The sequence below is a fragment of the Adiantum capillus-veneris genome, chromosome 25, assembly GCF_014529385.1.
Source record: "Adiantum capillus-veneris isolate H3 chromosome 25, ASM1452938v2, whole genome shotgun sequence".
Taxonomy (NCBI): domain Eukaryota; kingdom Viridiplantae; phylum Streptophyta; class Polypodiopsida; order Polypodiales; family Pteridaceae; genus Adiantum; species Adiantum capillus-veneris.
The window spans coordinates 60,288,982-60,303,871 of record NC_140955.1 but is presented as its reverse complement, the minus strand read 5'-3'; positions in this window follow the sequence as shown (position 1 = coordinate 60,303,871).

The window sequence follows — 14,890 nt, the reverse complement described above, 5'->3', positions numbered from 1 at the left end:
TAACTTCTGGTTGAATTTTGAGGTCTTAAACGATGTTTTTTTTCAAAATAGAACTAAATGGTTGCCGTTGGCATGCATTTAGTTCATGTTTTGCTCTAAGATCTGTAGAGCCGCTCTCACGCTACGTTTTGATATAAAAACTTATTCGATCCGATACTGTTTGTGAAAGTTATGGCCAAAACAGTGAAATGCAGTTTCCAATTTCAATTTTAAAAGAAGATTTGGGATCTGTGACACTATGAACACTTCTGTATGGTCAAAAGTACATTTGGACCCTAAAACTGGCCTAGAGACATACTACGCGTAGAATGTCTATATGCTCAGAACTTAACAAAATTTGGTCCAGAGACTCCCCTTAAGTCCAGCAACACAATGGTATGCTCAAAATTTCAATTGGACCTAAAAATGGCCTTGAGACATCTTACGCGTAGGATGTCTTTTTGTTGAGAATGACTTGAAATTTTCACCCCAGCTTCTCCTTGATGTGCTGATCACAGTGGTGTGCTCATAGATTGGTTTGGAGTCCTAAATCAAGCTAGAGACATCCTACGCGTAGGATGTCTTTTTGCTCTGTTTCAGCTCAAACTTGCACTGTAGCTTCCCCTTGATGTGCTAAACTCACAGCTATTTTTACTTTTTGATTCTAACACTTATAGGTTGGTCAAATGATCAAGAATCTGCTCCAAAAGCCTAATGTCTGTTCTAATGAATTTCCAAGTCAAATCAACTCCAAATATGACAGCATGGTATGGTCACAATAGAATTTTGGTTTCAGAATTAGGCCTTAGACATCCTATGCGTAGGATGTCTAACTGCTCAGAATTGCCCCAAATTTCAACCACAGACTCTCCTTAAGGTGCTGATCACTGTGGTATGCTCAGAGGTTGATTTGGAGTGCTAAATCGTGGTGAAGACATCCTATGCGTAGGATGTCTAACTGCTCAGATTTGCCCCAAACTTGAGCCACATCTTCCCCTTGATGTCAGAAACCCAGTGGTATGCTTAGAATTTGGTTTGGATTTCAAAAGTCCCAAATTTTAGCTGTTCTTGCCTTTTTTCAGTCAAAAGTGCTAAAGTCCGCTTTGAACCTTCCTTTCACTGACCCAAATGACATGAAATTTATCACATGCACTCAATACAACATTTAGAACATGCACATGAAGTCATATTATGGTTTTGGTCTCAAAATAATGCTTTGGTACAAATTGGATAGGATGTCTGGCAATTCTCGTCTTTTGGATTTGATCTGTCAAAGTTTGGTCAAATTTCCACTTTCCAGGTGAAAATAGGGTAAAACCTACCTTCTAAACACACCGGTAACCTCAGAATTTCAAAAAATTGCCCAGATCACTTTGTAGACATCCTACGCGTAGGATGTCTACTTCTGATTTTTTGAGATTGAAGTGTCCCTAATCCTTCCTTATGCTCTCAGCAAGTGCAAGTATGCTTCACAATTGCAAAAACATGAAAAAATCACTCAATTTAAGCCTTTTTTGAAATTTTGCGTTCTGTGACTCCGCCTTTTGGCTTTTGGTCAACAAAAATAGGGAAAAACACCCAAGTTAATATGTTACTAGGGTAAAAATTACCCTCTGAACCCACTGGTACAGTCAGAATTTTCAAATTTGGTCTCTAGAACCCCCTTGAGACATCCTACACGTAGGATGTCTATGTTTACAGAATTGCAGGTTTTCTTCACAGAACCCTTGCAAATGCTCTTTTATATGCACAGCATCAGTCAGTCATACAAAAATATCCACAAAAGCTTGCTTAATGCATTTTTACCCTCAAAAGCACACTTTTCCGTGATTTCAAATGCAATCAAGCACTTTAGCAAATAATTCAATGCTGAATAGCTCTAGATCAGAATGGGATCACTTACCTAAATCTACTCCTACAAATCATAGGGGGTTTTGCATCTATGAGTAGAAAAACGCTTCACTGCCACACACAGACTAGTAAACGCTTTTATCACCTCACAAATCACTCGACCACCAACAACTACTCTAATCCACAGATCCTAACTAAACCTATCTAGTCGCAGACCCTCGGCAAGACACACGCTTCGTGGCTATCCACTTGATCGCGGAATATCCTCTTCCGGATCCACTTAAGAAAAACGCTTTCTTTAGCCGAAACTAAATCAAGCAAACATCACACGAGTGTTAGTAGGAAACCTACTTAGGTCCTTGTGTCCCCGGCAGCGGCGCCAATGTTGGACGGAGAGCGACTCACACACCCATGAAGTGCATGCAAACACTACCTAGATCAACATAATGTCAATCGAGGACACAGATGACACGATCGGCACACGAAGGAAATCTCTTAAGCTTGTCAGGCTGAGACCATCCTACACATACAGCACTCAGGAAGGCCAACTAAACCACAATCAAGAACCTCACTGCTCTCAACTACACCACCTAGCCACATACACACATACAGAAGGTAACTCACCTAATCATGCCAGATTCATACGAAACTTAAGGAACACCATCCCCTCACTAGGATACACCTGTCCCTAAGCTTCTACACTCAAAACCCTCACTCTAAACCCATCTGCGGAAAACGTGTAGGATGACAGAACAGAATTTTGAAAGTGCCCCAAACTAAAATTTATGAGTACCTATGCGTAGCTTATGTGACCACGATTCTATAGACTATTAGCACACAAAAAACAGACATCGTTTGATACACTTACGGCCACAAATAGCTCGTAGATGCGTCGGCGTGTGCGCTTCGTCTCGTGTGGAATGCTTGGCGCCGTCGCGTAGCTCTCCTATGTGTTGAGCGAGCCGGGTGTAGTGAGAGGATGAAGCTCACACTCACTCTCTTTCTCTCTCACACACAGTAGACGGCAGCGCTAAAAGTTTGATTATGATTAAAGTCTTTTTACAAAATGACCTAGGTACCTTATATACTAAGGCTACCTTAGGTTTAACCAAAAATGGGGTTGAAAGGGTCAAATGGCTTTGTATTTACAATCTGGAAGTGCCATTGCACCCCAGCTTGTGAAACTAGAATAACGACTCATTACAAATGACATTTATAGCCATAATCCGCAGCATTTCATAACTCGCAAAAGATAAGACTTTGGTACAAAACTTGAGTTATGTTGTGTTGTTGACCCAGCGGTCAACAATCATGTACATCTGCATCAGTAATAGGCTGATCTGTAACATTTTCAGAAACTCCCATAGATTGTACATTTGCCTCATTCGAAATTACATTCGTATTTCCACCACTGAAAAGAGGCAACAAAGTGTAATAAAGGTCCTGTGAGCTTACATTACTGTCTCTAGTACATGACAGCAAGGGCTAAACAGAATCTTCCATAAACACTACATCTCGTGAAACCAGAATACGCTTTGTTTGTGGATGATATAACCTTTAACCTTTGCTTTCAGCACTATAACCAACAAAAATACATTTGACAACCTTATCATCCAATTTTTTGCGTTGTGTTTGTGGCACCAAAGCATATGCCAAATAGCCAAAAACACGCATGTGCTCAATAGAAGGCTTTCTATCATGCCATGCTTCATATGGAGTAATAGACTGCAAAGCTTTCGTAGGACACCTGTTAAGTACATAAGTGGCACAAATGATGGCCTCAAGCCAAAAAGAATGCGGAAAAGCTTGAATTTTGACCATACATCGTGCCATTTCTATCAGTGACCTGTTTTTCCTCTTAGGAACACCATTTTGCTGAGGTGTATAAGGCACTGTACATTGGTGTTTTATCCCACGACTAGCCAGAAATGCATTAAATTCATGACACATATACTCACCCCCTCGATCGGAACGGAGGGTGCCCATAGTACATTTCGAGACATTTTCAGCCATAGCCAGAAATTGTTTGAAGCACATAAAAACTTCGGACTTTGCTTTAAGCGGAAATACCCATGCATGCCTGGAGTAATCATCAATGAAAGTCACGAAGTAAAGGTAATTGCCCAAGGACAGAGTTTGCATGGACCCACAAACATCATTATGCACAAGCTGCAACCTGCATGTGGCCCGAACTGAACCATCCTTTGGAAACTTAGAACGCTGCACCCAAAATACAGCCTTCACAAACATGTTTGACAGGTGCTTGAAGAGGCGGCAAAGAAGCAACCATATTAGATTTCTGCAAACGCAACGTGCATGCCAAAGTTTTGCATCTGAAATAGCCCTTGAATTTGCAACAGCATTTGCAAAATTTTGTCCACACTTGTCATGCAATCTGAGCCTATACAGCCCACGGCACAAAAGGCCAGATGCAACAATATCATCACCAAACTGAGATCATGAACAGTACATCTGTCATCCACAAATTTGACTACAAGTCCAAGTCTAGCAAGTGCGGATACAGACAAGATATTCTTCTTGATCCCAGGTACATAAAGTGCATCAACAAGTGTGAAGGAACTGTCATTTGCAGCAGTAAGCACAATCTTTCCAACTCCCTGAACTGGATAAGAGGCATTGTTGGCACAAGTGACTGAATTCCCATGAGGGACAGACTCGAGAGAGGTAAACAATTCACGATGTTAGGTAATGTGCTTTGTAGCACCACTGTCAAAATACCACACATGTGAATCTGCAGCAACTGCCAAGCATGCATCATGGACAGCAGATTGTAAGTGCACTTTGCGCTAAAAGCCCATTCTGCATCAACATCAGTGTCACAGTCTCCTTTCAGAGAAGACTCAACAATGCCTACATTTGTAGTGGAACCAGCATTTGCAGTGGAACCACGCTCTTTCTTCTTAGCCTCTTTGGCCTTCAACTAAGGACATGACTTGATCAAGTGATCATTAGCTTTACAATAATGGCAACGCATCTTCTTTTTGCCCTTATCACTAGAATTTCCAGATGAATTGCTACCAGCAAAAGCATCAGGAACATAATTTTTTCCACTCGCAGAAGAACCATAAGAAGTGGTTGCATTGCTGTTACCACCCTTTCTTTGAGAAGCAATAAAAGCCTGTTCAACTGCACGCTACCTAGTCCTATTTTTTTTGGAAAATGACTCTTGCAACAGCATTGTGCATAATGCATCAAACTTGACAACTTCAGGATTTTCTTGGGTCATAAGTCTCCAAGTACTAGCAAAAGTCTGGTAAGAATCTGGTAAGGCATCAAGAACAGTCTGCACAAGGGAACAATCTGAAATGACTTCACCTGCATAAATAAGTTGCTCATTGATATCCTTGACACCATCAAGAAAAGTGTCCATATCATCTTCCTCATGCATAATCTTCGACTCCAGCTCTTTACGCAGCAAAGCTATTTTAGCCTCATTGCGGCTTGCATAAAGACCTGCTAGAATATCCCAAGCCTGTTTTGCAGAGTTTTCTGAACAAATGTGAGGAACAATGGTGCGCTTCACAAACAGCGCAATCAATGCATGAGCCTGCGCATCCTTTACGTCCCAACGAGCTTGTTCTGCCGTAGGCAAAACAACTCTAATAGCAGCAGTCCTTGTAGCAAGACCTGCAACATTCTCAACATCGCCTACATCCTCAGAACTAAGATGTACATCAATGACCTGCACAATGTTCCAGACGCCCTTTAACACAAGAACATTTTGCATCATATAAGCCCACATAGGGTAGTTGTCCCCATCCAACCTGTCCTCAGCAGCAAACATCTTGAACACATCTGTGTTGTTGTCAGCCATGGTAAATGCTGCACCTAATGTGAAAACTGCTCGAAAATAGGAGAAACGGAGCGGGAAAAACACGTGCTATATAGCACAAACCGTAGAAGACTATGAGGCACCTGTTATGCAAAAAATGGCACTGACAGAAATTTTGCACAAAATGACAAAATAGCCTGTGCAGTACTGCCTGTAGTGGAAACAGAGGCCGAAATGAGCTCGAATCAAAAATCTGCAAACGCTGGCCAAAGCTCATTGAAATCGGAGAAAGTGAGTAGGCGTGTGCTGGAGCAGCTGTGACTAAGCCCGGGAGGACGCAACCTGCTCTGATACCAATTGTTGGAATTAGGGTTGCAGAGAAACGCACATAGCTTGGAGAAGACGAAGGAAGCTCAAGGCACACAATAGAGAGTCTGTTACTTAGTATGCAATGGAAAGATAGATAGCCCTAGAGTGATGGGCGTATGTACAATGCTTAGGGGGGAAAACCTCCTAAAGAGGGAAAAAATGCCTCGGCGGTCCTAGTGTGTTCACACACATCACTACCACATGTGTATGGTAACATTCTGTATTAAACACTTTGCACCATGAGTCCATCATTCCAAAAAGACTTTACTTGTGAATATAGTGTCCAGATTTCAACTAAAACTATAACAATACACCACATTTTGCATTGATCACTTTGGACCATGACGCCAATATTATAAGAAGAATTAAGTTGCAAATAGATGTTCGGATTGCAAGATAAAATATCACAATACACCACATTATGTATCAATCACTTTGCTCCATCATTATAAAAAGACTTTACTTTTGAATACCGATTCCAAAAGCCAAGGAAAATATCACGACACACCACATTGTGTATTAATTGCTTTGCACCATGACTCCATTATTATAAGAAGGTATAATTTAACTCAATGGTCCATGAATATACAAAAAGCTCCATTTACATATGTGAGATAATTTGAAAAAGGCCACTGTTTACAAAAGTGACCAAAGTAAACTAAAATCTAGGCATCATCTCACTAAGCAGACGCAAACACATCTCCGAGTTGAGTCTAACATATCTAAATGCTCACTCATATTTTGCAATGTCTTTCTCTGCCTAGGTGGTTGTTGTAAGTAGTTTTTTTTGCATTATAGAGGCAATCATGCCGCAATCAATTTGCTTTTGCTTTTTCCATGGCACATTGTAATGCTCTAAAAAATATTTGCACCAATCACATAGTTGCTCAATGCAGAAAGCAACTGCATAGGTGTCAGTGGCTTTCGAATATGGACAAACAACTTTTGGGTTGCAAAGCTCAGGGACCCTCCAAGGATGTAGGGCATGCTCTGTGGAGTCCTTGATGTTGGTTGCTTGCTTCTCATTGCCCACTCTCAGTGCCAACCCCCAATCAATGACACCCACACGCGGCACACCCTCCTTAGTGAAGTCAGTCATGATTTTCCATGGGTGCAAGTCACAGTGTATAATTCCTTTGTTGTGTGCATGTGCCATGCTCTTCACCAGAGCATCCATAAAATAAGGCGGCCAATTGAGCATATGCTTGAACATACCTAACTCTTTCTCTATGGGAGGGCATCTAGGATCTTCTTTTTGAGCTGCTAGTATGTTAGAAAGTTAGCCTTTGGGTGGTGGAACACACTCTAACATGTCACCCAGATCCATTCCATTGAAGCAAGGAAAAACCAAGGACCATGGCTCTTGGTGTGTTTGTGCTATGCATCTAACCATGCCCCTATGGAACAATTGCACGCTCGCCTCTAGAGCGAAAGATTGGCGGCTCTCTGTTGCATCTCCTTTGAAATCTTTGACCACATACTGCACTTCTGGTGGAAACCAAGTGACTCCATTGATTGTGCACTCTGACACAACTTCATAGCATCATTTCCCAAGCTTTTGACCACGTTCGAAAGCTTTGGGTGTGAGGTAAACAACAATGGCACACTGAGACATAAAACGGGTGCGTAATAAATGCTCCATTCCAGCTTCTATATCTGATCTTCCTACTACTGCATCTTGAGAGGATGCTGGTGAATAAAAGATGGATCTAGTTTTGTGGCTATGGACATCTTGAGCATCAATATTGCGCGCTCTTTTTTATTTTGACCTCTCTACACGCCATATATTAGTATAATGTTGTAGCTTGACTAGATCTGCATCCGTTGGTGCACCAACACCCAAGTGTCTTAAGCATTGTTTCATATTGTCCACAATACTATCTATTGGCCTACATATAGCCTTTGCATCTACAGTTGAGAAGTGTGTCTGAAATACTTCAATTATCGTATCAAAGAAACAATCTCTACGCCTCTCACTCTCCAATAAAGAGGTGATCTCCTTCGTGGTTAGGGAACATATACACGTGACCAACAAAGATCTAATCTTGGTTTTTAACTCCTTCATTTCCATAGGATCCATGTACGCTACAATCAACACATATTTTATGATTTTATAGAAAATATATGCTTTATGTATTGAAACTGACGACAACACTAGCTTAAAGAGTAGGCAATCATTCAATGAGAGTAACAAAACCTCCAACCCAGTAGTAGGGTTGATTCCAAGACCACCACTGAACTAACCCAACAAGACAGGGCATCATTCAATGCAACTAACAACACCTCCAACCCAATAGTAGGGTTGATGTCGATAGCAACACCAAACTAAGCCTAAAAAAGTAGGGCATCATTTGATGAAACTAACGACACCTCCAACCCAATGGTAGAGTTGATGCCAAAAGAGACACCAAACTAGTCTAAAAGCAAGGGTATCATTTCAATGCAACTAGCAACACCTCCAACCCAATGATAGGGTTGATGCTGATAGCAACACCAAAATTAGCCTAAAAAGTAGGGCATCATTCGATGAATCTAATGACACCTCCAGCCCAATGGTAGAGTTGATGCCGAAAGAAACACCGAACTAGCCTATCAGCACATATATCACTCATAAAACATAGAAAGCAGTCTATTAGCTTGTACAACAACACTCCCAGTCCAATAATAGAACTAATGCCAAGAATAAGGTCAATAGAACTACCTATAAATTGAACGTAACCAACCATGTTCAACAACAACACTTCTGGTCCAAAATAGAACCAATGCCGAAGTGAACAAAATCAACACATTGTAAAACAATGCTGGCTAGTCTAGCGTTTCACAATGACACTTACGGTCCAATATTATGACTGATGCCGGCGTGAAAAGCAAGATCAACATACTTTTAAAAGTACAAAAAAAAACTATTAAAATTTATTTTAAAAAAAACGTATACCAACTTAAGCACAAATTAGTAAAAGAGCTTATGAATCTAAGCTAAAATTTATACCGTAGTTTTTGGTGTTCCTTGTGAGAACTCTTTGGTTGGATACCTGTGCAAGTCAGGACTCAGAAGTGAGAATTGTGAAGAAAATGGACCCCCTAGGGGCCCAATTTATAGGTACCCTGGGGGCTCACTGGCCGAAGCGGGCCGGCCAGGGCCGTAGCCCTCCAAGTGTCTTTTGTATCCGCCGGGGCCTGGTGGGCTACAGAACTATACCGACGGGAAAATCTCACCAAGCCTCCCAGTCTCGTTCAAGTCACCGTGCCAATTTATGTGAATGTGAAGACTTGTGAAGTGAGAATTTTGTTAATTAACAATGTGATCACAAAAAAATACACGTGATCACGTGAATTTGAAATCCTTGCGGACCTCCACTTTCCAAGATGATTCCCAGTCCTGGGGGGGGGGGGTGTTCTAGCATGCACGACAAGAGGGACAAGTGTTGAAGCATGCTTGAATTGCATTAGGAGGTGTTCCCACCTAATTGGTCAAGTGTGAAGCATTCTAATTCAAGACTGGTTACACACTTGCATAGCTATATAAGAGAGGGCTCGTTGCATTTTTTAGGCTCTTTCTCCTCCCACTCAATCTCTTAAGTGCCCAATCTTGGCAAAACAATCTCTCTCTCTCTCTCTCTCTCTCTCTCTCTCTCTCTCTCTCTCTCTCTCTCTCTCTCTCTCTCTCTCATTCTCATTCTCATGAGAGCTCTAGATATGAACACTATGCTCAAGCTCTTAGCTATGGATGCAAATCCAAGACAATGAAAGTTTCTATTGCTAAGATATGCTAAGAGCTTGCCCACGATCAAGTCTACATGGAATATCAATTCTCTTAATTTAAAAATACTTCTCTCCACCTTCATCTCCTCTTTCCTCGCAGTACCTTTCTCCCTGCTCGGATGTTTAGAGTTTGGGAAGGAGGGTAATACCATGAAATCATGAAGAACACCATCTTATCGATTCAAGAAGGGCTCTATAAGAGCACAAACATGTATTGTAACAAAGTTCTCTTTTGAGTGGATTATAATGCAATTCCTTTTCAAAGTGGAACAACTTCAACAGAATCTGGTCCTCATCGAGTTTTCAATATTAATTGGTTATTATTTTTGAATTGTGTGCATAATTAAAGTGTTTTTAATGTGTATTTGTGCAAGAAAATCATCCTGACACAACCTATGTTCTCCTTGCTAACTCTTTCTTAAAGGAAAAGTCTCTTCTTTCATAGTAGGTTCTGCTGAATCTAAAAGTAAGTGTTAGATGGAGATCTTGACCAATCCTACAATAAGATAAGGACGACATGGGATATTTTTTAACACATCACTAGCACAATTATTGAAATTTCCATTTCATATCAATGTATAGTAAGGATTTGATATTAAAATACCTAACTTAAAACATTTTTCACATAAATTACCTAAAGTTTATCCATACTCACACGCTACCAAAACAAGGATTAACTAGAAAGAAATTTTGGTTTTTTGTTATCGCTTATGGGACTACGTTTCTCTGAGGCTCATGAATTATTCACTCCACCATAAATACATTCCATTACATCAACATCTCCCATGATGCCTACTTATCCTTTAGCTTGGGTAGTGTAATCACCAACAATTGTAGGCTAACCGCCCCTAAATGCTGCATACCCTCTAGCATAGACAATGTCAATTAGAGTGTAAGTTTACAATTTTTTAAGCATTATAGGCTTCAAATTTTATGTATGTCCTCTAGATAGACATTTACACTTGTCCTAAGGCATAGACTTGGATCTACCCTCTAGGCATATTGAAGATCATTGGATATGAATGTTCCTCCTTGCACCATTTTTTGTGCCTTTCACCGATGGTGATCAAGTAGTGATCCTTGCATTTTTGGTTGTCCATTGTGAATGCTACTCTTTTTTCCTTATGGTGACATTGCTTGTTGAGCTTTGACTTTTGACTTCATTCTCTTTGCAATGAAAACCATGAAAAATTTGGATATACTGAAAGCAGGTTCTTCAAGTGTCTTGTGATTCTCATTAGTAGTGCTAGAAGTGTCCAACCTAATTCTTTGATTTTGAATAAATTATATTTCATCTTTATAGCATGTAACAAAATGCATCACATCAAGAGATTATTTCAAAATTCATGTATCCCTTGGGATCATGCTTTCATGTGATGTTGGTTGAAAGCCAAAAATTGATTTTTCTCAAATACAATGATTTCTTTTTGAGCTCAACAATCTTCCTTGCTACATGTCACTACAAGAGGAAAAGTCAAGAACAACTGTAAATATCGCATATTAACAAAGAAAAATAGAAAGAGAAAGTATTGTGTAAGCAACAATAGCAACGGTCCAACAACAATATACGCGATAAAAACCACATATATATATCCACCTCGTTTATCGCATATATTGTCACTACACAGATTTAAAAAAAAACGATGCTCATTTGGGCCATCAAAATTGGATGTCCCAAATGAGAATCTTTAAACATATCAAATATCAATTGCATTTTGAAAATTTTACAAAAACATAAAAATTAAGTTTGAAATTAACAACATAGTTTAGATTACATCACACCTTACTGCATAATTTGAAGCACATAAGAAAAATATTGGAACTTAATTACAAATAAAGCCAAAATTTCAAATGAGTTTTATGTACAAATGAGAGTTTGTTGTGCCATTGCACTAGCAAAAGAGGACTACAAAAAACATATCAATTGAAGTCCTCCTCTTCCTTGTCCAGAGGTACATAAGTTTGATCACTTTGACTCTCTAACAACCAAAATCAAATTAGATAATTAAATGAATCAAAATGATCATTATAATATATTTTAAGTATACTTACTATTTGTGGAGATCCAACTACAGAGTCGAATTGCTCACAAGAGATATGATTTTTTTTTACAATTATAGCTAAGTATCAAACTTTGTGCGTTTGTATCGATACTCGACCATATCTCTAGTAGGATGAGGCACAATGATATTTTCCTAAGTTAAAGATAATTAAAAAGTTTGATAAGCTAAAATATATCTTATATAGAATATTGCATAATATAAATTTACTTACATATTTATCTTTCTAGGTAGCTTTGTCTCCTAAACCATAGTCATGAGATTTTGTCTGGCCTGAGCTTTGCTTTGTTGTCTGTAGGATGAGTCCATTGCCGCTTCATCACTCTTTTATTGGATGGCCCACTCCTACTCGGTATCAGCCATGTTCTTTCCATGAAATCTTCACTGTAGATTTGTGACCTAATTGGTTGTGGTGCACCATACACTTGATTGCTTATTTTTTAGAAAACTTTCTATATACCTCTTCAACCTTTGCATGGAGAAATTCTCATTGGAGGGGTTCCAAAAGCAAGCATGCAATGCTTTCTCGACATAGTATGCAGGAGCCGGATGTTGATCTTTGAACTTCATTAAACAATACTCATAAATATAGTATAATAATGTGCAAGTGGCACCAAAATTCTCTACACTGCGAATGACAAAATCAACCTCACCACCACATTTGACCCTATAGTATCTCTCATGTGTATCTAGCACAAGTGTGTCGCAGTCCTCATCTTTTGCAGTTGGAGCAGCACGCTTCAAATAGGTGACCCGGCCACTACCAAAATAGGCACTCCAATAAGAGCCCCCATTGGTCCGCCTGTCATGATGTGCGCCACTCTCAGAGGAATACCTACATGTATTGCTAGAAGATATTCGTCAACCATTGGTGGACTATTGATGAGGCTTGAGTGAATCAAAATTAGAATGCATTGGTGTGGGTCCTTGATATGGAAGGGGGTGGGTTGGTAAGAAGGCCCACAATAGAAGGGGGTGCTATTGGGAGACAGAGGAGCCAGAGAAAGAGAAAACCACGTGCATATGCACCTCCTTGAGCGGAGTGCTACACTGGCATAACGAGAGGGAAGAGAGAGAGAGAGAGAGAGAGAGAGAGAGAGAGAGAGAGAGAGAGAGAGAGAGAGAGAGAGAGAGAGAGAGAGAGAGAGAGGAGAGAAGAGTAACAGAGGCACTGGGTGCAATCTTCACTCGTGCAAGAGCAAGAATTTTCCTCTTGCGTATTTATTTATAGATTTTTTGAATGTTCAAAATATATTCAAACTGCCCGACTAGACATGATAATGATTATAGCTCATAAAAATCATTTGAATAATGAAATCTACATACATCTAATATACTTTGTGTAGCCCATGTCTCAGCCGTGCTTTTTCCACTTTCAACTGCAGTAAATAACTATGTATCAATTTCCATTAAATACTCTCCTTTTGCCTTGAGTTGTTAAGATAAGAACTCACAAATCATACTTGTCAAAAAATAATGGTTATACTTATATGTCAAAAATAAAATTCCTAAATTTAAACAAATGGATTTGCTTATGCATGTTATCATCTACATACGGTATATTCTCGTGTCCCATACCACTAGAATATGTAGTATATGTCATATCCTAATGTATCAAAATATCATTGGTCACACTCATAATTCATAAAGTCCAAGTCCAATTACATAAAAAATGTTGTGATATGTAATTATCATATATCAAATCCAATTCCAATCCAAATATATAAGTCCAAGTCCATATATTCCATTTTATAGTTGGGTAACAAAATTATACTAAGGATAGTGGTGGCCAGCCATTGTAGCATGATTTTGTAACTGGTGTTGCCTAAATTGGAAAATGGACACCAATGGGACGTACTGTCTAAAACAAAAAATCTGCACTTGTGCTGCCTAAACCAACAAATTTGCACTTAGTAGTGATTTTTTTGTTTGTTGGTGTGTTGTCTAAATCGGTGAGTCTGCACTCATGTTGCCTAAAGCGGTTTTGATATGTACTTAGTAATGATTCTATTGCTTATTGGTGTGGTGCCTAAATTGACGAATCTGCACTCATGCTGCTTAAATCGACGGATTTGAACAAGTAATTGGTGTTTCCTGAATTGGCTAATCTACACCTGGATGAGCATTTACACACTTCCCAGATCGGAAAATATGTGTACTTGTTACCAATGGACTAGAAAAGGCATAAAAATGAAACATTTACTACTTGTTTGGTACCAAATTGGAGTAGGTTGGAAGTTTGAAGTATATACCAAATGTTGACAATTATCCCAAAGCGACTGAGCTCATGTGAGTAGGTGTATAGTTTCATTACAAATCGTGTCAGTATAAGCTCCAACCAATGTAAGTACAAGCCATGATGTCAGAGGTAATTGATTTTACAACTTATAACACAATGTACACAAGTAAAAGAGCTCTGTTTTCTAAAAGTGTCCGACAGTATTCTTGCTTGTTGCAAAATTTCTAGGGTATAGCTTTGTGGAAATATCTACAAAGAGAGTTACTTAAAGAATTTTAAATTTAATGAGCATTAATTTATCATACCGATATTAAATTGGGGGATTGTTGTATAAGAAAATGTTGTAAAGGGTGGAGGAGGAATTTGGAAATCTTAAGATGACAAAGGAGGTGGAATAAGCACTTGGGGGTGGTGTATTCTTTATATATGTGACATCTGGGTGTAAAGATATATAGAGATAGAGCTTACTCAACAAAGATAATTGAAATGATCTAGATGTATATTATCAAAATGCATTGAGAAATTTCATACCCTAGAGGGTGTCTGATATGGTAGCATTGTACTTAGCTTGATCTACCAAAGTGTTTCTCAAAGATATAGCTCTAATAATGATTTCTTATCAATTTCAACAACAATTTATCCGAACACTAAATACCTTAACATTTAATTTAAAGCCTTTAATGGTAAAATTGGTAAGAAGTTGAGATTCCTTGCCAATGAAAGAAAAAAAAAATTGGCTACAAAAAAAGAGGATAATAAAGGTGCTATATAACTTTACAAAAGTGTTTTGGCAAGGGGTGTACATCTAGTGGATATAGGGCTCGCATCCCAATAGTA